We start from the raw sequence: 22,838 nt of genomic DNA on the forward strand, positions 1-22,838 counted from the left end.
ATTCAAGATTTCACAGAAAGCTTTGGTTTCTAGCAGTAAACATGGAGTTACATTCATCCATCTCCTATTAAACAATCTCATGGCCACTTTGACGTTTCTTGCACCTTCATAAAAGTTCCTGAGTGACTTGGATATATATTCATCTTTCCTTTTGTGGTCTCCCAACCCCACTTTCTACATGGAAGGCCCCCTCATTGCTTCTCTCCAACCTAGGATTAGAGATTAAACTAGGTTTTAATTCATCCAAAGGCAACAGTCTGTTTGACATGAATCACATCAAGGAATGGTCATGACTCAGGAGACTGGGAACAAGGGATGGAGAGTTCTTAGCTTCTTCAGGATTTTTGCACAAATCATTTAATCACAGACACCCCACAAATTAAACAGAGGTGTATGGACTATTTTGGGGGAGCATGAAGGGGGAAAGACAAAGGAGTAGGAATCTAGTTTTTAGGACATAAGATCTTGTTTGAAATAGGGGAAGGGAAACACAAAAGTGTGGTTTAAGACCCCTCACTTCAAGGTGAGGGGCCCCCGAGCCTATGTTTCAGATCTTTTTGCCTGGTGCAGAACCTTTAGTCAAAGATATTTTGGCTATTTTTCTCAATATAAAAAGAAGTTTGTAAACAATAAAACCCCAAAAGAACATGGAGAAGACCAACACATTATATTTACACAAACTAAGCCACCTAGCAATCACCAAATCAGCTACTTGTGAAGTCCTACAAAGCCCAGACAAATATAATAACTAGAGGGGGGCAGTAAATTGGGGAGACAAGAACCCAGGATCAGACACACATCACCCAATGCGTTCTACTGCATTTGCCCTGTTACAACAAAGTGAGGTAGTTTTGCTGTGAGCTCACAGCATGTAAACAAAACCCCCTTTTCTCCTTTAGCTAATCCATGACACTAATCACTGCTGCAGCAGGGCAGGACACTGGCTCTGAGAACCACAAAGAAGCCATGGCTGATGGTCTCTTGGCAAGCCAAGGAGGAAAAGCCCAGAATTGTTAAAAGCTAAGGATCTTGTCCTTGCTTCATATATACATACCTGGGCAGCTCAAGATGTGTACAGAGGCATCGTTCTTAAAACCTATCCTTACCAAGTCACATTTTTTACAAAAACACACACATACACCCTGCTGTGCATGGTAGGCCTAGCCCAATCCAGTGACGGATGCATCTGGTATGTAAAGCAAGTCCTGTGTCCTGGGATTAGAGGTCTGGAAAAGGAATCCTTTATCACATGTACAGATGACCTTTGCCTAATTTAGGCTGCCCCTCTCTGCACCTTTTACCTGGCCCAGCCTCTCCTAACCTCTCTGCACCACCTTTTCCTGATCAGACCAATTTCCAATCTTTCAGTAGAAGGAGACCAAGTCATGGGGCAACCCAGCTAAATCTAGTCTCCCGTGAAACATTGAAGATGGTAGAGTTTCAAGAGAACACTATGGCAGAAAAGCCAGCTCTAATTGGCAAAAGTGAGGTAGCTCAATTAGGCTCTATGCTCCAAATAGTTGTTTTCTCTGGTGACATAGAAACAAAAGGTATTCCTGCTGTGCAGACACGGAGCTGCTGCCGACTTATCCCTGAGATTGCTCACGTACCTGAGAACACAGAGCAGGAATGAGGGCCTTAGATTAAAATACACAAAAATACAAAGCCAGAATACTTATATTACAGAAAAAAAGTTAAAGTGCACAAGATATGTCATTCGCACACAGCTAGTGCAGTTGGCATCCTAGAGAAAGTGGGACCCAAGGTATAGTCATCCAAGGAAGCAAATGAATAAAATTGTATTGGCCCAGAATGGGGTGGGAATGAGCTTAGAAGCAGCAGGTCTACAGTTGTTCCCATAACCACCCCTTTTGCCTATCATTACAACCCACTGCTTGGGACAGTTCTCAGCACTTTATCCCAAGAGGGGGTTATGAGGAGACAACAGGTGGAAAACCCTGCCTTATGCCTGAGATATTCCCTCCCACAGAATGTAATGGCTTGTGGGTTGGGCCCATCAATCTGGTCTCATGCTTAATCTTTTCACTCTGGCTGGGAAATATTCTTCCAAATCCTTCTTTAAGAGTAAAACAACTTCCCTATCCAGGCCACTTTCAAAAGCTGAAGATTCTGCGGGTGGAGACTCAGATAAAGCATGTAGGTAGGGTTACCCCCCCAGAGCCCTCATGTGCGTTTGGATAGAGCATGATTGGAGTTCCTTTGCCTCCCCCCTCCTCCCACCAGGAGGGAAGAGGGGGATGTTGTGGACCCCGGCCTGAGATATATGGCAGTGCCAGCTGCCCCCTACCCACGCTGTCCCCATGTCTCCACTCTGCCGATTGATGCCTGCTCCTCAAAACTTCCTGATCACAAAAGGATAGCCCCCACCCACTGTGGCTCAACTCTGTGCCTCTGGGAGCATGGCAGGGCTATGGATCTCTTCTTCCTCCTCCCGAAAGTAGGCTGGCTTTCCCTGTGAACTGGGAGCCAGCTGGACCTTCAGTGGCCGCGAGGCCACCATATGGTTGATGCTCTAGCAGAAGTGGCACTTCTTGGGATGGGGTGGCTGTCTGCATCCCTTGGCATGATGGTCTAGACCTCCACAGCTGTAGCACCTGTCTCCCTTTGATCTCCTTTTCTGTATGCTCTTCCCTTTGGGCCGCCTCTCGCTCCCAATACAGAATACCCGACCAGAGCCAGTGATTCAGAGAGATTCCAGGCCCTTGTCACACCTCTTAAAGGTGAACTCCATGGCCTCACCCTCCTTTAGGCTCCGGAAGCCCTCCATGTGCAGCTTACTCTGGTGCACAAAGTCATCCACGGGCCAGGGGAGGGGTGTTGAGCGCGACCCCAGCACGGGAGGTCATGGACAGGAAGCCGAACCCCATGCACACAGTGAACCACTTAGAGGTGCGGGCACCGTGCAGCAGCTGCGGCTCCTCCGGTGCCTCCTCAGGTGCGTTGGCGCAGCAAACCCCCAAACTGCTGGTTTGACACAGAGCCCGTGGTCTTCGGCTGAGCCCGCGGCCCTGGGGCCCCTGGTCGGGCGGCCGAGGGCCCCAGAGAAGTTGGGAGGCAAAGGGGTGGCTTGGAGAAGAGGCTGCTACATCTTCCCCAGCACAACAGAAGTGGGAGGGCTCACCCATGTAATTACTTCTGATATAGACAATTGATTCATTTTTCCAGTCTTTCAAATCTGTGAATAAAGTATCTTTGGAGAATGTTGCTGCTTGCTAATTACTTTGTACTATATATTCTGAGTTACTACAGTGTTCTTCTGCATATATAGCTTTATTATAGGTTTCCTATCCTCCCTCTGCCCCATTCCTACTAGATCATTTCTCCTTAGCTTGTTATAGATATTCTGTGCATGTAGGTCTTGTGTGTGTGCATCGCATAACTCTGTCTTTTTATGTATACAGCAGGGGGAGTTGGTGATGGTAGTAGAGAGTTTCATGATGGAAAAAATAATCCTGCAGTCTTTGCATTCAGTTCTTACTGTAGTTTATTTTACTGGTAATGAGGGATCAGAATTTCAAAGCGTCAGGGAAAGTAGAGCACGTTAACGGTCAGCACAATACAGGTATTCTACAATACAAAGAACATAGCAAAAGTCGCAGAAGTTGTATAGCACAAAAACAAGAAATGAATTAGGGAATGATGGGCTGAAGTTGAGGAAGATAACTCTGCTTCGGGAGGCAGAGCTGTCGCATGGTCTGGGGATCTGAGGCCGAGATGTGGCAGAAGCAGGACAAAGCCAACAGTGTCACAGAACCCGGGGCCAAAGCTTCAGTATGCAAATGAGCCACAGACCCTTTACAAAAGGAGCTCTCCTTTCAGGAAACCGGACAATTCTAGGATGGACCTCACAGAGCTCAGAAGTCATAAAATTACATTCAACCTAGAAAAAATGTGGATGTCCATCAACAGGGCAAAATTTGACTAAATTACAGTGAATGGATGACTATACAGCCATACATAATAATTTGTTCCACACATGTTAGGATATATGGAGAATTATGCAGCCATAAATAGCAGTTTTTATCCGTATCTGTGGACACAAATAAATGTCTAAGATATTTTTTCCCAGTGGGACAAAGAAACAACTTGGAAGGGTAATACTTTATACATATAATTATATATTTGTAAAAAATATATATATATATGTCTGTGAAGAGTGAAGGAGAGAGAAAAAGAGAGAGAGGAGGCAGGAAAATAAATCTCAGGCCCTGAAAGTAGATTTTCTTGGTGGGAAAGTAAGAGGAAGCTGGCAAATTATCATATTTGAAGTGTATGGAGACTGTTATTCAATTCCAAATTCATATTTACTTTTTTATAATTTAATAAAGATTATGTGAAAATATAAACAATCAAGTATCTTCCTGATTTTATTATTTGCTTTTAGCTTTATGCATGGTCTTTGTGACATAGAACCTTTCAATTTCTCTGCAGTAAATCTGTCAAGCTTCATTCTTTCCTAGGATTTTATGTTTTAATATGTCTTCGGATTTTTTCAATATTAGTGTTTTAAAACTGAATTTGTTTTGGCATAAATTGAGGGACATGCCTCAATGTTTGATGCCTTAATATTTGACTCTAAGCAACTGTATCAAAACTGTATACTCTGCATTCAAGTGGCATTATAACAAATATCTTTTCATAATAATCAAACTCATTCAAACTTAAACCATACATTTCTCACTGATCATATTTTTCAAATATATGCTATTTTAGTCCATTCATGTTTCTATAATAAACCGCCATAGACTGTGTGACTTAAAGAACATTTATTTCATATAGTTCTGGAGGTTGAGAAGGGCAAGAATAAGGCACCTGTTGACTTGATGTCTGGTGAGGGCCCCCTTCCTGGTTCGTAGAAAACTGTTTTCTTGCTGTGTCCTCATATGACAGAAAGGACATAAAGTCATTAATCCCATTCATGAGGATTCTACCCTCAAGACAATCATTTCCCAAAGGCTCCACCTCCTAACATCATCATATTAGAGATTAGAATTTCAACAGAAAATTTTTGAGGGGATACAACATTCAGTCCATAACACGTCATAGATTTAAAAGTTCTAAAAATTATTTAAATAACCATTGAATTAAAAAATGCATACTGATTCTAGTAAGAGTATCAGAAATAATTTTATATTTAATTTATATATTCTTTTAAAACATTATTCATGTTAAGTAAATTATATGGGGTGTTTGTGTATGTATGGTGTGCATGTGCATAGGATGTGTACATGTGTGTGTTTGTATGTACTTACATTAAAGAAAGTTAAGAACTAAGGTAGAAAATTTAACTGATTTTCTGGCTAAGGGTACATTCCCAGTGCTGATGATTTCTCACTTGGGGGATTATTAATGAATATGAAAGAGTTACGAAATTGAATCTATAATGATCTTTTATAATCTTCCATTTTAATTCTCTTCATGGAGTTGTAATTTATATTTTATTATGCATTAAAATTAATAATAGTACATTTTAGACATTTGTTACACTTGGGTTAATATAATTATGTACTCTCCCTAACAAATGCTACCCACCACATTTCTTCAACTAACATCACCCTATGAAAAATTAACTAGTGTTTCGAAAAAATAAATATGTATCTTTTTACATAGACTAAAGTTTAATTTTAAGTTACAAAACCATGCATAGTGTTCTTTCCTTGTGTTGAAAATATAATCAATATTGTTAGTTCTTATTCAGATGAATTAGTTCTTCATAAGCTTTGATGGGTATATCACTTAGTAGATTAATTTAACTTCAGCCCCATTACACATAATGGTGGTCAAATTAATTCACTAAAACTCTGACCACATTCTGGATAGTAAACCAAGGAAAGATTAATCAGCTTAGTACTGTGCATCACACTACACTTAGAAGTGAATCATATGAGTGTAAATTATGCAAATTATTCCTATGTCTTTTCAAAATAGTTGCAAGTATATTGTGCAGTTTAACCATTGTAAATTCTATAATTATTAAAGTGTTTCATTACTCACCAATTCTGTTATAAAAATATCAAATGGTTACAGTAAATTGTGAAATCATGTACTTTATAACTAAAGAAAGTATACTTTGATGCATTCATAAATGAAAACTGTTTAATTGTAACTGTAATAAATAAAGGTATTGCAAATCTGTTTGGTCACATAATCCAGTAAAATAGGTTAGGAATATAATTATTTTGATAAATTTTAGGTTATTCAAAATGTCATTAGGGAAGATATTATGAAATGAATCAAAAAATAAAACCATAAAACATTTTAAATTGTGTCAGACCGTATCTCTATTTATGCCTTTGATTCAAAACCAAAGTACTGAGAGTTTCCACTATTTCTGATTAGTTAATTTTACTTCAGAAATATATAAATGTGACAGCCTGGAACAATGGAAAGAAAAGAACAGAGTCAAGGCCCAGTGTCCCGAGACCAAATTTGTCTCCTATTTTTTGTAAAACATTGAGCAAGTTATTTAATCAAGTGAAATATCTTTCTTAGAGTGTAAACAGAAGGATAAACTTCAAAATCTGAATAAATCGCAGAACAGTAGAGAAATGGATGAAAAACATGATTTCCCTAAAACTCTCAACAAATATCCATCAGAGTTAAAATGTTTTAATACTATCAACACAAGAAAAACAAACTTTGATTTCCATATTGCCTATTGATTATTCAGTATCAAATTGTATTTTGAACATATGCTGTGTTTGTGTGACACTTGTGTTTCATTATCATCTTCTCAGTCATCCCACCCACCCAGCCAATCATGTATTCATTCATCCATTTGTAACTGGACTGTATCCTGAAATGTTCATGTTTACGTTACTCTTTTTGAACATTCATATAAATACCATTCTACCCACATTGCCTCTAGGTGTATTATGGTTGACTTACTGAGAACACAGAGGTAAAAGCCTTAAATACTAATAACTTGATTATCAAAAAATAGACTCTTGAAAATCAAAAATAAAATGTCATGTGATTAAAAAAATGACACATATTCTTTCTGAAAGAAAATAATGTCATCAGCTAATCCTTCAGCCCCATTGGAGATAAGATGATGAATTTGTGGACTGGGAGTTGTGAAGAGAAAGACATGAATCATGACATTAGTTTGGGCCAAGGAGCTGCAAGCAATAGGGTTTAGAGACAAAGATAGGATGCTGACCAAGATCCAACCAGCCTCAGAGAGCCCAATGGAGTTACAGTCACATATGCATACCACTAACACTGGGTAAACACCTCCTGTTTCCCTTGCTGATATTTTTGAGCTATTCTTCTCTTTGCTGTGGGGAAGACCTTCTCCCAAGAGCTGGTGTCATGTTAATTAAGGATCATGCAAACAAACTACACCTGCTGCTGAGACTTGGCTAAGGCAAGCAAAACAAAACCACTTTTTTTTTTAAAATACATTTGCCCTTTCCTACATCTTTTCAATCGCCCAGGAAATGTAACATTTCAGTACAGCAGTGTTTTTAATCAAGGAAGATTCTACTGAAGGGGAAAGGAAAAATCACAACATTTCTCTATCAATGAAACACATTCTTGTTGCTCTTTCAGTAAAAATATTTTCATCAACTTAATGTCCAAACCCTACAGGAACAGGGCACACAGTTATAAAAAAAAAGAATCTTTAGCTCATGGATATTATTGCCTGGTTAGTGGAGTAAAATATTAAACTTTAAAAATATGCAATTACTCACAATTACAAATTCTGGGAAATGTTATGAAGGATGCATATAGGGTGATATCAAATAAATACAGGATAGATCAAAAGAAACTGGCTTGGGGGCAGTACTAGAATATTCTGATTTGAGGAATGATCAGAGAGTTGGGAAGTTTTGACTTTAGGATTCTCCCATGGATTCTAGCCCAAAGGTGAGGCTATGAAATCTAGGTTTTCTAAAAAGCACCAAATTACAGTGGGGTGGCAATCCATATTAGCAAGTGAAAATAAATAATTATAAAGATGGAGTGAGACCTCAAACAAGAAGTAGTAATAAAAACTAAAAGTCAGTGGAGATAAAAAAGGTCTGGAGTTTTTTTGGAAAAAATGAGTAGTTGGTTTAGAATTGATGCCAGTATTAAGCAGGGTGCTCCAGAGAGCCAATATGATATATCTATATATGTATCTATATCTATATCTGTCAATCTATGTCTAGATCTATGCACACATATATACACATATATGTATTTATATGTGCATGTGTTAAGAGTTTTCTTTTTTCTTTTTTTAAGGATTGGCTCATGTGATTGTTAGGGCTGGTAAGTACAAAATTCATAAATCAGGCCAGCAATCTCAAAACTCAGGCAGGGATTGATGTTGGAGTCCTGAGTCTAAAATTAGGTAGATTGGCAGGCTGGAAACTTGGCAGGAGCTGACATTATAGTCATGAGTAAGAATTTCTTGGGGAAAACTCAGTTTTTGCTCTTAAGACTTTCATATGGTTGGGTGAGGTTCACTCACATTATCAAAGGTAATCTACTTTGCTTAAAGTCAACTTGTAGATGTAGATGCTAATCCCATCTGCAAAATGCCTTCACAGCAACACTTAGTGTTTAATTAAATCACTGGGTGCTATAGCTTAGTCAAGCTGGCACATAAAATTAACCATCATATAGCATAAACGGTAAGAAAAGGAAGGTGTGGTAAGTGGTGCTTATAAAATTCAAAACAAATAGATTTTTTATTTTTCACATTTTTCCATCTCAAGTATCTAGTTCTAGTTCTGTAATGTATGTTTATATTCCCTTCAGTTATTTCCTGAAAATGCCTTTACTGCAGTCATAATGTTTTATTTTCTTTAGTCTTAGAGAACTTTCTAATTTTGTCTTATTATTTCTTAATATCTGACTGACTTTATTTCTCTTTTTCACCATAATATTATCAAACTTTTCACAATACTTAGAAATTCTATGTACTGTATTATAGTTAAATGTTTCAGTCATCTAATTTGAATCACTCTAAATATTGATTTAATATATTAGAGGCACATTTTCCAGAACATTATTAGTTATATAAAGTAATGTAAAAATAAAACATATGGTTCTATTTTATTCAAATTAAAAGTCATAAGAAAGCATAAACACATTAAATAAACTTAGAAACAGGTTGTATCAAGAGTAATAAATAAAAACTGGATCTTTAATACACACAAGTTATATAATATTAATTACAGTCTTCAGACCAGATATTTTTATTTACCAAATGAGTTTAGATTAAAGGTATCTTCTTCAAAGGAACAAGAAAAGAGCCTAATTAGTTATTTCACTTAGAACTAGTACAAATGTAAAAATGTGGATTTCCTAAATATCATTTTATTGTATTATCTATTAATAAATTTGCATACTGTATTATAAAGCTTACTTATTCAGTATTACATTAACACTGGTTATATATATATATATATATATATATATATATATATATATATATATATATATATATATATAAAACAAAGCACAGGCTGTGATCTTATCTGCATGCTTCTAGGTATGTTTCCAGAGTCACTATTCCTAACAATTGCTGCCCCCAAATTCACTTTCATATATGACTTCATAATATTATGGCCAAAACAGAGTTAAATGCCAAAAGAGTAATGTAAAAATGATAATAAACATTTTTTGCAAATTTGCTTTGTTTTGAAAATAAAGCTAAGATAGCTTCATGGTATGCTATGAAGCAGGTATCATTGTTAGCACTATTTTTCAGCCAAAGAAACAGACATTTAGAATTAGTAAATAATTTTTTATGGTTAAAAGAGGTCATGTTTCAAAGCTGAAATTGAAATCAGGTAAGCATTAACCAAAACTTTAATCGTAATCGAAGTTTCCATGGTACTATAATCAAACAAACAAAAAATAAAATAAATAATTCTAGCCATTACATAATTTGAAAAAGCTATTATCTAATCAAGTTTCAATAATTCCCTTTGTGCTAGAAATAATATATTAGCTTAAGTGAACAAATGGATTTGCAGAAAATTTGTCCTTTTGCAACCAGACTCTCAGGATGACCCTCATGATCCCTATTTTCTGATATTCATGCCTTTATGTGATCTCTTTCGAATGTCGGCAGAACACGTGACTTGCTTCTAATCAACAGAAAATGAGAATCATGTCAGGATATATATGATTATGTTTTTGCTACTAAATGATTGCATTTCATAAAATTGGAGAACCCATCTTGATGGAGTTTCTTTCTCTCTTCCTTGCTGAGTTTGAACAAGCAAGCAGCCATTTTTGGAAACCCTCTTGGCAAGTAACTGTGAGAGGCCTCTAGTCACTGAGGGAAGTCACTGCCTGACAGAAAGAAAGATGATTGAGTCCTCAATTCTAAAGATGCAAAGAACTGAATTCTGCTAAAAATTTGAGTGAGTTTGAAAGTGGATCCATCCCTAGTTAGAATTCAAATGAGACTTCAACCCTATCCTACATGTTTATTGAAGTCATGTGAGGTCCTAAGCAAAAGACCCAGATAAACCAATGCCTGACTTCTGATTCATAGAAAATTGTGAAGTAATAAATATCTATTGTAACAAGAGATAAATAATAGAGCTCCTTAGTTTTTCATTTTAGATTTCTCACTAAAAGTGACATTGGGTTGATTGTCATTCATGAAGTGTCCCTCATTGTTATTTTAAAATGCTTATAAGACACTCTTAAAGATAATCCATGCTCATGTACAGAAATATACCACAACTCTGAAAACAAAACCAAAAATATGCTATATGCTTCTAAATATAATCTTTCTTAAATATAAATCATAATGACACTTGTAAACTTCAATGGCTTAAAACAATACTAATTATATGACTCATAAGTCTATGGCTGTTTTAGACATTCTCCAGAAACAGGATATGCCAGCTCCTCCCACCCCCAAATGTCAAGACAGATGATCGCACACACAGAAAAAGAGGACATAAAAAAGTTTATTACTTATATAATGAGATATTTTGGTAAGAGCAGGGCAGGAAAGGTTTCCAAGCTGGCCTAAAAATGGCTGGAGAGTGCATGGAAAGGAGACTGGCTTGGGTTTTCACAGTGGTTAGGGAGTGGCACCAGGGTGTGTTTCTTGTGTGCAGCAAAGGGCTTATATGGTTTTAAATTCTGTGAGCACCACAAGAGGAAGTACACAGATATTCTTATCAGCTTTCTGAGATTTGAGACAGAAGGGAAAGACGAAGAGATAAGGCCCAAAAGTTGTCAGCAGCCAAATATCAAACAGTCAGACTCATTATTACAATGATAGATTGAGTAGATTTTTCTGATTTCAGCTCTGATCCCTCATGTGTCTGTGGCTACCTGTAGGCAGCTCTGTTGACTGCTGATCTAGAATGGATGTCTGGAAAACTGAGCTCTCCTCCAGCATCTGTTCCACAGTAGAGGAAGAGGCCCAAAAGGGAGGCTTGAAGCACTCAGATATTGAAGGCTACGGCTTAAAACTAGAAACCTGAAACTTTGTAATATACTAACTAAAATAAATCATAAGCTCAACTTAGATTCAAAAAGTGGAGGAGACTCCTTTTCTCGATGAAAAGCATTGCAAAATCAATTTGCAAGGACATGATTACAGAGAGTAGGATAATTAAAGTCATTTTTGTAAACAATCTACTATAGAGATGACTAGAGGAAAACATTAAACTATCCATATTTTATTTCATGGCATGCAAATTTGAACACATTGAATTTAACTGAAACAAGGGAAAGAGTCATGATTTACACCTCACCATTCAGTCTTCTAACCAAAAAGAATAAAATTATACTAACCAAACATTTAAGTGGCCATCTTTTTGCAATGTAAGTTGATTTTCAATCACTCAGATGCTATTTCTCCCCTGCAGGTTATTGAATAATAGTAAACAATGAATAGTGACTGAAATCATTTTAAATTAACCTATTCAGAAATGGCAATTTCCAAGGAAAAGAATGCAAAGCAGAGGTAGGGGATGGTGAGATTTATAGAAATATTAATTAAATTAAGAGGTAGCAGCACAAAGAGGAAGATTCCTAGGAGCAGGGTATCAAAGGATTGCATTTTCTCATGTATTTTATCAACTCAGAGAATTAGAAAATGAAGCAGTAGTATAGTGATTTTAGTAGTATCTTAATAGTGCATGTCTGGACAATGCTAAAAAGTACAAACTTAATTGGCTGCATCTAAACCTGCCCAACAATTATAGTTTAATAAAGGATCCCACTGTAATACTAGAAGTTAAATCTAAGCCAAGTTCAGGCTTCACACGCTGTCCTTTGGGAAATACAACACTATGGTTAATCTCACTTTATCTGAAAATTAATTGTATGATACATATCACCAGGGAACTTCTGAAAAGATATTCAAACATAAAGGAATGGGTTATTTTAGAAAAGAAAATACCATAATTTGAGATAAAAGAGAATCTTGAACATGATGATTAAATCAACCTATTAAGCAGTAACATACTTAATGGTAAATCACTAGCAGCAGTTTACTAAAAACTTGAAAATAAGAAGGGAATGCCCACCACAGTTATTTAATGATGTCCTGCAAGAAGAGGAAGAACAATGGAAAAGACTGATAGATTTTGGCTAGTTGCTCTAACTAAGAGAGGATGTGACTTTCTACTTGGAAAGATTATAGGAAGCTAACGTATCATTAGAACATATACAATAAGAGTTGGACACACTACTCTGCTACAACATAAAATTATAGAAGTCAGTAACTCTCATATATATCAACGATTATAGGATAGAAATTATATGTGTTTAGAACAAGATAGAAACTAAAATAGAATGAATATTCCATTTCACCAAATAACCCAAATGACACGTTATTTCCTAAAAGTTTCCTAGAAGTTAATTCCATTATAAATATTCAATACTGATCAAAATATAATACACAATATGATTGAATACTTGTCTAAATTAATACTATAAATGATTCTGAGTAAGATTTCTATTTAAATGTACTCTATCACCATAAGCCTGTTTTTCAATTACATAAAGTTACTCCAAAATTTCAACACAAACCCAAAAGAAATACTAGATGTCAAACATATTTGAAAAAATGTGGGCTAGTTTTACTATCTTATGTTTAAATATGTTATTTCTTTATAAAAGGTAAAGTAATGATGTACTAGAACAAAAAAATAAACCTATTAGATCAATGAAAATAATAGAGAACCTAGTTGTAGAGCATTTTGTTGAATACAAATGTAAGAGAATATCCACATACTCAGACATTCATACACACACAAACCTATACAAACACACACACACACACACACACACACACCCCTAGAGTATAACAATACTTTAAAATGGAGGTTATTCTTGTATGTTCTATAAATAATAAATAATATTATTGTAATTGTAAGGGAATTCACTGAGTATACCAAGTCTTCAGATAATTTTAATATTCTTTACACTCTATTTTTCAATTTTTCTACAATGAATAGAACACACAATTTATACTCTAATTTCAGAAAAGAAACAATAAATACTTAAAAATAATTTGAAAAGTGAATTGAAAACTTAGAAGAAAATTATCATACTTGAAATATTCAAAGTGTAATTTTATTATCAGTAAAAATATAAAACCAGAGTCTCGGTGATTTTGTGCCTGAGTTAGAAAATATATTATGCTTGCATACTTTCTTGTATGAAAGAGTTCAGCATGTTTATCTTTTTCTTTACTTATATTCAATTCACACATATACATATCAGAGAAGGGAAAAGGAAGCTGGCAACGTGAACCATTTCCTAGAAATTAAAATAAATATAAACGTTCTGGGAATGGAAATTTTTCCATAAATTAGTGGTTCACAAGTCTGATGCAGAATTCTTTCAGAGAGACCTGAGGTCAAATGTATTTCTAAAATAACGCTAAAACATTATTTTTTGTTTTCAACAATATTCTCTCATAATTGTAGAGTGGAGCTATCTAAATGCTACATGACTTTGATGGGGTAATTGCTCTCATGACTAATGGATGTGAATGGAATTGTGTACAGTATATTCTTATGTTTCCTAGAATATTCTGAAATAGTGCATAGGTAGATGATATGTAGGTAGAAATATATATATATTGTTTTCAGAGATTAATTCTATTTTTTTTCAGAGTTCATGCCATACTCTTACTAGCTATGTGCAATTATAACTAGCATGATCTCTGTAATATTATTTTCCAATAATTCATCATTATTTGGAAACCCCCAATTTTTCTGCATTTATGTGGAAATACAAACAATACATAGTTTTCTTGCCTTGCAATATTTTTTAAAAATTGAGGAAACTTTTAGGTATCTGAAGCTTATTTTTTAGAATTTTAGTTAGGATATATTTTCTTGCAGTTAAGAATAGATGTTTGGCTTAGAAAGGGAGATTAGACGACTTGGTTTCTCAACTCACATTTGTAGCATCTATGTATAAAGTTGCTGAAGAAAGATAAAATGAGTCCTCTCTATTAAACATAGACACGGTTTGTGCTTTAAAAGTCAAATATTGTTATACCTTTACAAAGGATACATGGAAATGTCCCTGAAGCATCTTACAATTTTTAACTTATATCTTGACCCTGAGTACACATCTTTCCAAATTGCTTTCTAATATAGCTATATTGAGGTATAAATGATGTACAAAAAAGAGCACAAATTTAGTGTCTACAATTTGATGAATTTGATTACATTCATACACCGTGTGTGTGTGTATCACAAAGATTAAGGAAATAAACATGCACATCACCTCCAAAAGTTTCCTCATGCTCTGTGTGTATGTTAAGAATACTTAACATGAAATCTACCCTCTTAACAAATTTTTAAGTGTTTGATCAAGCTACTCCACCGTTTGTTAATTGCAGGCACTATGTTGTACCCCAGATGTCTAGAACTTATCCATCTTGTATAACTGTAACTTTATACCCACTGCACAGTAACTCTTATTTTCCCTTCCCCATGCCTTGGCAACCATCCTTTATTTTCTGCTTCTACAAGTTTGACTATTTTAGATAACTCTTGTAAGTGGAATAACACAGTATTTGTCCTTCTGTGACTGACTTAATTCATTTAGCATAATGCTTTACAGGTAGAGCCAGGATTTTTTTTTTCGTTTTTAAGGCAGAATGATATTCTATTGTATGTGCATACCACATTTTCTTTATCCATTTGTCTATTGATGAATATCTGGCTTTTCATATCTTGTCTATCATGAATAATGCTACAATGAATGAAAGTCCTCTTTTTTTTAACGTCTTTATTGGAGTATAATTGCTTTACAATGGTGTGTTACTTCCTGCTGTATAACAAAGTGAATCAGCTATATGTATACATATATCCTTATATCTCCTCCATCTTGTGTCTCCCTCTCACAATCCTACCCCACCCCTGTAGGTGGACAAAATCATCCAGAGCTTATCTTCCTGTGCTATGTTGCTGCTTCCCACTAGCTAGCTATTTTACATTTGGTAGTGGATATATGTCCATGCCACTCTCTCAGTTCATCCCAGCTTACACTTCCCCCTCCCCGTGTCCTCAAGTCCATTCTCTACGTCTGCACCTTTATTCCTATCCTGCTCCTAGGTTCTTCAGAACTTTTTTTTTTTTTTGAGATTCCATATATACATGTTAGCATACAGTATTTGTTTTTCTCTTTCTGACTTACTTCACTCTGTATGACAGACTCTAGGTCCATCCACCTCACTACAAATAACTCAATTTTGTTTCTTTTTATGGCTAGGTAATATTCCATTGTGTATATGTGTCACATCTTCTTTATCCATTCATCTGTCGATGGACACTTAGGTTGCTTCCATGCCCTGGTTATTGTAAATAGAGCTGCAATGAACAATGTGGTATATGACTGTTTTCAAATTATGGTTTTCTCAGGGTATATGCCCAGTAGTGGGATTGCTGGGTCTTATGGTAGTTCTATTTTTAGTTTATTGAGGAACCTCCATGCTACTCTCCATAGTGGCTGTATCAATTTACATTCCAATCAACAGTGCAAGAGGGTTCCTTTTCTCCATACCCCCACCAGCATTTATTGTTTGTAGATTTTTTGATGATGGCCATCCTGACTGGTGTGTGGTGATACCTCATTGTAGATTTTTTTTTTGTGTGTGTGTGTGTGGTACATGGGCCAATCACTGTTGTGGCCTCTCCCATTGTGGAGCACAGGCTCCAGACACACAGGCTCAGCGGCCATGGCTCATGGGCCCAGCTGCTCCGCGGCATGTGGGATCCTCCTGGAGCGGGGCACGAACCTGTGTCCCCTGCATCAGCAGGTGGACTCTCTACAACTGTGCCACCAGGGAAGTCCCCTCATTGTAGTTTTGATTTACATTTCTCTAATGATTAGTGATGTTGAGTATCCTTTCATGTGTTTGTTGGCAATCTGTATAACTTCTTTGGAGAAATGTCTATTTAGGTCTTCTGTCCATTTTTGGATTGGGTTGCTTGTTTTTATGATATAGAGCTGCATGAGCTGCTTGTATATTTTGGAGATTAATCCTTTGTCAGTTGCTTCATTTGTAAATATTTTCGCCCATTCTGAGGGTTGTCTTTTTGCCTTGTTTATGGTTTCCTTTGCTGTGCAAAAGCTTTTAAGTTTCATTAGGTCTCATTTGTTTATTTTTGTTTTTATTTCCATTTCTCTAGGAGGTGGGTCAAAAAGGATCTTGCTGTGATTTATGTCTATGCCTATGTTTTCCTCAAGAGTTTTATAGTGTCTGGACTTACATTTAAGTCTTTAATCTATTTTGAGTTGATTTTTCTGTATGGTGCTAGGGAGTGTTCTAATTTCATTCTTTTACATGTAGCTGTCCAGTTTTCCTAGCACCACTTATCGAAGACGCTGTCTTTTTTCCATTGTATGTTCTTGCCTCCTTTATCAAAGACAAGGTGATCATATGTTCATGGGGTTTTCTTTGGGCTTTCTAACCTCTTCCATTGATCTATTTTTCAGTTTTTGTGCCAGTACCATGCTGTCTTGATTAATGTAGCTTTGTAGTATAGTCTGAAGTCAGGGAGCCTGATTCCTCCAGCTCTATTTTTCTTTCTCAAGATTGCTTTGGCTATTCAGGGTCTTTTGTGTTTCCATACAAATTGTGAAGTTTTTTGTTCTAGTTCTGTGAAAAATGCCATTGGTAGTTTGATAGAGATTGGACTGAATCTGTAGATTGCTTTGGGTAGTATAGTCATTTTCACAATATTGATTCTTCCAATTCAAGAACATGGTATATCTCTCGATCTGTTTGTATCATCTTTAATTTCTTTCATCAGTGTCTTATAGTTTTATGCATACAGGTCTTTGTCTCCCTTGATAGGTTTATTCCTAGGTATTTTATTCTTTTTGTTGCAGTGGTAAATGGGAGTGTTTCCTTAATTTCTCTTTCAGATCTTTCATCATTAGTGTATAGGAATGCAGGAGATTTCTGTGCATTAATTTTGTATTCTGCTACTTTACCAAATTCATTGATTAGCACTAGTAGTATTCTGGTAGCATCTTTAGGATTCTCTATGTATCGTATCATGTCATCTGCAAACAGTGACAGTTTTACTTCTTCTGATTTGTATTCCTTTTATTTATTTTTCTTCTCTGATTGCTGTGGCTAAAACTTCCAAAACTACTTTGTATAATAGTGGTGAGAGTGGGCAAGCTTGTCTTGTTCCTGATCTTAGTGGAAATTGTTTCGCATCTTCACCATTCAGTACAATGCTGGCTGTGGATTTGTCATATACGGCCTTTGTTATGTTGAGATAAGTTCCCTCTATGCCTACTTTCTTCAGGGTTTTTATCATAAATGGCTGTTGACTTTTGTCAAAAGCTTTCTCTGCATCTATTGAGATGACCATATGGTTTTTCTCCTTCACTTTGTTAATAAGGTGTATCATGTTGATTGATTTGTGTATATTGAAGAATCCTTGCATTCCTGGAATAAACTCCATTTGATCATGGTGTATGATCCCTTTAAAGTGCTGTTGGATTCTGTTTGCAGGTATTTTGTTGAGGATTTATGAATCTATATTTATCAGTGATATTGGCCTGTAGTTTTCTTTTTTATGACGTCTTTGGCTGGTTTTGTTATCAGAGTGATGTTGGCCATGTAGAATGAGTTTGGAAGTATTCTTCCCTCTGCTATATTTTGGAAGAGTTTGAGAAGGATAGGTGTTAGCTCTTCTCTAAATGTTTAACAGTATTCGGCTCTGAAGCCTTCCGGTCCTCGGCTTTTGTAACAAACAAGGAAGATTTTTAATCACAGTTTCCTTTTCAGTGCCTGTAATTGGTCTCTTTTTAGTTTCGATTTCTTCCTGATTCAGTCTTGCAAGGTTGTGCTTCTCTAAGAATTTGTCCATTTCTTTCAGGTTGTCCATTTAATTGGCATATAGTTGCTTGTAGTAATCTCTCATGATCCTTTGTATTTCTGCAGTGTCACTCCTTACTTCTCCTTTTTCATTATAATTTCCATTTATTTGAGTCTTCTCCCTTTTTCTCTTGATGAGTCTGGCTAATGGTTTATGCATTTTGTTTATCTTTTCAAAAACCAGCTTTTAGTTTTATTGATCTTTGCTATCATTTCCTTAATTTCTTCATTTATTTCTGATCTGATATTTATGATTTCTTTCCTTCTGCTAACTTTGGGTTTTTTGCTTTTCTTTCTCTAATTGCTTTAGGTGTAAGGTTAGGTTGTTTATTTGAGCTGTTTCTTGTTTCTTGAGGTAGGATTGCATTGCTATAAACTTCCCTCTTGAACTGCTTTCACTGCATCCTACAGGTTTTGGGTCATTGTGTTTTCACTGTCATTTGTTTATAGGTATTTTTTTATTTCATCTTTGATCTCTTCAGTGATCTCTTGGTTATTTAGTATCATATTGTTCAGCCCCCATGTGTTTGTAGTTTTTACAGATTTTTTCCTGTAGTTGATACCTAGTCTCATAGCGTTGTAGTTGGAAATGATATGTGATATGATTTCAATTTTCTTAAATTTCCCGAGGCTTGATTTGTGACCCAGGGTATGATCCATCATGGAGAATGTTCCATGAGCCCTTGAGAAGAAAGTGCATTCTGTTGATTTTGGATGGTATGTCCTATAACTATCAATTAAGTCCACCATTTTAATGTGTCATTTAAAGTTTGTGTTTCCTTAATTATTTTCATTTTGGATGTGCTGTCCATTGGTGAAAGTGGGGTGTTCAAGTTCCCTACTATTATTGTGTTACTGTCGATTTCCCCTTTTATGGCTGTTAGCATTTGCCTTATGTATTAAGGTGCTCCTATGTTGGGCACATAAACATTTACAATTGATATATCTTCTTCTTGGATTGATCCCTTGATCATTATGTAGTGTCCTTCTTTGTCCCTTGTAATAGCCTTTATTTTAAAGTCTATTTTGTATGACACGAGAATTACTACTCCAGCTTTCTTTGATTTCTATTTCAATGGAATATCTTTTTCTATCAGTCTGTAGGTGTCCCTAGGTCTGAGGTGGGTCTCTTGTAGACAGCATATATACAGGTCTTGTTTTCATATCCATTCAGCCAGTCTATGTCTTTTGGTTGGAGCATTTAATCCATTTACATTTAAGGTAATTATCAATATGTATATTCTTATTACCATTTTCTTAATTGCTTTTGGTTTGTTTTTGTAGGTCTTTTCCTTCTTTTGTGCTTCCTGCCTAGAGAAGTTCCTTTAGCATTTGTTGTAAAGCTGGTTTGGTGGTACTGAATTCTCTTAACTTTTGCTTGTCTGTTAAGGTTTTTATTTCTTTGTCAAATCTGAATGAGATCCTTGCTAGGTAGAGTAATCTTTGTTGTAGTTTTTTCCCTTTCATCATTTTAAATATGTCATGCCACACCCTTCTGGCTTGCAGAGTTTCTCCTGAAAGATCAGCTCTTAACCTTATGGAGAGTCCCTTGTAGGTTATTTGCTGCTTTTCCTTTGCTGCTTTTAATATTTTTTCTTTGTATTTAATTTTTGATAGTTTGATCAATAGGTGTTGGTGTGTTTCTCCTTGGGTTTTTCCTGTATGGGACTCTGTGTGCTTCCTGGACTTGATTGACTATTTCCTTTTTCATATTAGGGAAGTTTTCAACTCTAATCTCTTCAAATATTTTCTCAGACCCTTTCTTTTTCTCTTCTTCTTCTGGGACCCCTATAATTTGAATGTTGGTGCATTTAATGTTGTCCCAGTGGACTCTGAGACTGTCCTCAGTTCTTTTCATTCTTTTTTCTTTATTCTGCTCTGGGGTAGTTATTTCCAATATTTTATCTTCCACGTCACTTATCTGTTCCTCTGCCTCTGTTATTCTGCTATTGATTCCTTCTAGAGAATTTTTAATTTCTTTTATTGTGTTGTTCATTATTGTTTTTTGCTCTTTAGTTCTTCTAGGTCCTTGTTAAATGTTTCTTGTATTTTCTCCATTCTATTTCCAAGATTTTGGATCATCTTTACTACCATTACTGTGAATTCTTTTTTAGGTGGACTGCCTGTTTCCTCTTCGTTTGGTCTGGTGGATTTTCTCTTGCTCCTTCATCTGCTGTGTATTTCTTTGTCTTCTCATTTTGCTTAATTTACTGTGTTTTTTTTTTTTTTTCTCAGGCTGCAGGTTTGTATTTCCTGTTGTTTTTGGTGTGTGTCCCCAGTGGGTAAGGCTGGTTCAGTGGCTTGTGTAGGCTTCCTGGTGGAGGGAACTGGTGTCTGTGTTCTTGTGGATGAGGCTGCATCTTGTCTTTCTGGTGGGCAGGACCATATCTGGTGGTGTGTTTCGCAGTGTCTGTGAACTTATTATGCTTCTAGACAGCCTCTCTGCTAATGGCTGGGGTTGTGTTCCTCTCTTGCTAGTTGTAGCTTGCTGGTCTTTGAGTGGAGCTGGGTCCTAGCAGTGAGATGGAGATATCTAGGAGAGCTTTCACCATTTGATATTATGTGGGGCCGGGAGGTCTCTGGTGGACCAATATCCTGAATTCAGCTCTCCCACCTAAGAGGCCGAGGCCTGACCCTGGCTGGAGCACAAAGACTCTGTCAACCACATGGGTACTAGTGTTGGAGCGTCTCCTGCAGAGGCAGGGGCTGGCTGTGGCTCACTACAGGCACAAGGACACTGGCAGCAGAAGTCTGGGAAGTACTCCTTGGTGTGAGCTCTCCTGGAGTCTGCCATTATCCTCACCAAAGAAACTATGAAAGTCCTCTTTAAGGGCATCTGCTTCTTGCCTCTAGCAAAAACTATATGTGTGATTGTTTGAGTTGTGAGCTAAACTAAATACTCTTTTTCCTCAAGGGAAAGCATTTTTACCGAAAACAAAGTCTTGAACAGAAATCATGGTAATTCAGACCTGGGTGTTTTGCAAACACTTTACAGAGAAGACAAAGTGAGCCACTCACTTTAAGGAAAACAACTTTTTCTGATCATTGCTATTAGCAAAATAAATGCTCTGGGGCAAAAATTAGAATTTTAGAAATTGTCAGCTATGGTTCCTCAACTCTGAAAGAATTTTCCATGAAATAAATGGTAATATTAATAAATGTATATCAACTTTCAGAAGACCTGTATAACTATTGAAACAATATTTTCCAAAGTAACAAAGGACAAAATTATACTTGTGTATTAGGTCCATTTACAGTACAACATAGACATTGATTTCAGTAGAGTATGACAAATTCATTGGTATGGTTTCATATTTCACTTATACTGTTTTAGCTTGGATCAGGATGAATATGCACAATGATCTCAGAAGCTAATTAATTGCTAATCCTTTCCTGGATTTCATCCTTTTTTGGATTTCCTTTATATCCTTTGACTAAAACATTTTGTAACAAATTGAATGCAGAAACAGATACAGGAGTCAAGTTATCTTCTATTAAAGCAGACTTAAAGATAGGTGCAAAAACATAAAACAATATAATTCCTCTGAGTAATTTACTGTTGCTTTAGAGAACATCATTTTTTTAATGTGTTGATTGTGTTAGTGATAGGGATAGAGTAGGATAAATTAAATAGTCAGTTTACAAATCCCACTAGGGGATTAAGGACAGAAGGGAATTTTAAGGGAGTTTGGGAGACTGTTGTAAGCTAATGCCCACTTGAGAAAAGAATCTAGTAATGTAACAACAATCTACACTACCTTGAAGAAGACCAGGCGCATCCAAGCTCCATATACACTTCAAGTCACAAGTCCTGATAATTAAAACACAAGACAATACATATGGGGTCTGAATCTTGTTACATGAATTCAAAGAGTTAATAGTCCTGGAAAAGTAGCACTTCTGATGTAGACAAGACAAAAATATAGGTGAAAGGGGAAAGAAACTAGGTGAAAGGGGACATTATACCAAAATCTGAGATAAATTACCATATTTTGGTATATGTTACCACCCTTTTGCTAATATACGTATGATTTAAAAAGCACCATGACAGTCTCCATTATACCATATAGAGCCAAAGGAGAGACTAATGATGTAAGCCTTGACGTCTGCCCAAGAATGAGGAAGAAGGTGGTCTTCTCCCCTCCCCGCTTTTTCTTTGATTATAAAAATGTAGCCCTCTTTGTTCTCCAGGCTGCTGCACTCCCTTGCCAGCCCGCTTGTATCTCTCACAAACATCCTATGCTAATAAACTCGCCCTTTGCCTGCTGCTTTCCCTCCCACTGAATTCTTTCGGTAACCAGACAAAAGAACCTGAGCTTCAGTAAATCCTGACATGAGGTGAGCGGGTTTTAATCAAAAGACAGGGGGTTCAAGTCTCCTAGTCAGGGATCATGGGTTCAAGTCTGAATCTGAGGTGCGGGTGGGTTAAGTTCCAACCTGTGGGTCCGAGTCACAATCTGAGTTTTGGCTGGGTTTGAGTCCC

The 22,838-nt window shown here is 36.3% G+C and overlaps 1 pseudogene; it reads right to left on the reverse strand.

Moving 5' to 3' along the window:
• Nucleotides 1–2,398: 2,398 nt before the first annotated feature.
• Nucleotides 2,399–22,838, reverse strand: part of LOC136120118 (protein lin-28 homolog A pseudogene) — a 33,531-nt pseudogene continuing 13,091 nt past the window's right edge.

The sequence above is a fragment of the Phocoena phocoena genome, chromosome 3 (assembly GCF_963924675.1).
Source record: "Phocoena phocoena chromosome 3, mPhoPho1.1, whole genome shotgun sequence".
NCBI classification, from domain to species: Eukaryota; Metazoa; Chordata; class Mammalia; order Artiodactyla; family Phocoenidae; genus Phocoena; species Phocoena phocoena.